The 1768-nt window shown below is 30.5% G+C and overlaps 1 protein-coding gene across 4 annotated transcripts in view; it reads right to left on the reverse strand.

The window, feature by feature from the left end:
* The window catches only part of LOC105451443 (phospholipase DDHD1-like), a 23846-nt gene that overhangs the window by 1687 nt on the left and 20391 nt on the right, over positions 1–1768 (reverse strand). The window lies entirely within an intron of this gene.

A 1768-nucleotide genomic window follows, 5' to 3' on the forward strand; every position in this document is an offset into this window, starting at 1 on the left:
AGGAAAAGTTCTTGATAGTTTTTAAAAATATATGTGTCCATTATAACAACGAAAACACCTTTTGAAAAATGGGGGTGCCAACTTCACACCCAACATTAGCACCGAATAGTTTTGAATAATTCATTTGATGGCTTTTGCCGAGTACTAGACTTCCTGATAAAAAATTTTTTTTAATTTTTATAAAAAAAAATTTATAGTATATGTGAAGCTGGCATATTATTTCGTGGGAAGTTATTAAATATTGAGAGTTCTGGGTGTATTTTCAATAGCTCTATAGTTTTAAATAGGTTAAACAAATAGTTCTAGCCATTAAAGCGAAAAAAGCCAAAGTACAAACTGAGGCACGCAGCAGTTTGCACTTTGGCTATTTTTTGGCTTTAATGGCCAGAACTATTTGTATAACATATCTAGAACTATAGAACTATGGAAAATACACTCAGAACTCTTAATATTTAATGACTTCTCACGAAATGATATGCCACCTTCACACACACTATAAATTTTTGGCACCCCCATTTTTCAAAAGGTGTTTTCATTACAATGGACACATATATTTTTAAAAACTATCAAGAACTTTTCCTTTTCGTTTGAATAATCCAGAACTCAGTAATTAAGAAGTTATTCGAGTGAGAAATTGTTTCAATCATTTCGTGACTTTCAACGGCAATATAAAATAATTATAAAGATTTGATATTTTTTATCCATCAGGAACTCTAGTACTCGACAAAAGACATCAAAACAATTAATCAGAACTATTCGGAATGGATATAAATTCTTTTTAATTTTTTATTTTTTTTTTTAATTAAAAAAGCTTTTTTTGTATCAAGAACTCTAGTACTCAACAAAAGACAAAAAAATTAATCAGAACTATTCAGTGCTAATGTTGAGTGTGAACTTAGCACCTCTATTTTTCAAAAGGTATTTTCGTTATTATAATGAATAGAACTATTTCTAAAAACTATCAGGAACTCTTCCTGCTTCGTTTGAGTAATCCAGAACTCTGATCAAAACTACGATTTCGAAACTTGGGAGTGCCAACTTCACACATCCAGAATCGTGACGTCATAAGCGAGAAATGACGAAATGATACATAAAAGTTTCTTGTGTGCCAATTTTAATAAAGAGAATTTAGATAAAATAAAAAAATGAAATTGCTTTAAATAAAAAATTTGTAAAAATAGATGAAAACTATCCTTTTCCTTCCTTACAATCAGTAATAATAGTCGTAAAAGGCACGTAAAGTGAAACCTATTCAGACAAGAAAACTCGCGATTTTACAGCTGTTGAAAGAAGTGGAAAATATGCTTTTATATATAAAATTCAATAATAACATACTTTAGTTTCCATCCATATATTTTTATGACTTTGATAAGTACGAGACAAGTCACATTTTCACAATTAAGCATGACACATAATAACGAAATGGCACACAAGACAAAATTCGTCGTCAACACTTTTCATAGTAGGTCCGTTATTCTCTTCCAAGTCGAGTATTCTTTTCACATTCGACTATGATTGATCAATTTTTACTGCTTACAATATCGACATACAACATATTTTGTAGAATTATCACGGTTTACGATTTATAACACCAAAATATATAATATATGACAAATTATATGTAGAATGGACCTAGTACGACAAACAAGCTTATAATTTCTACCGCGATATAGCGTCGCCATCGTCAACGCGGAGTTCGTGGCTTACTAGACACCTTAAGGGGGTATTTTAGTCTAGAGGCCAAATTTTTATGCTATTTTTGCGATTT

This window comes from Wasmannia auropunctata, unplaced genomic scaffold (assembly GCF_000956235.1).
Source record: "Wasmannia auropunctata unplaced genomic scaffold, wasmannia.A_1.0 LD336051.1, whole genome shotgun sequence".
NCBI lineage: Eukaryota > Metazoa > Arthropoda > Insecta > Hymenoptera > Formicidae > Wasmannia > Wasmannia auropunctata.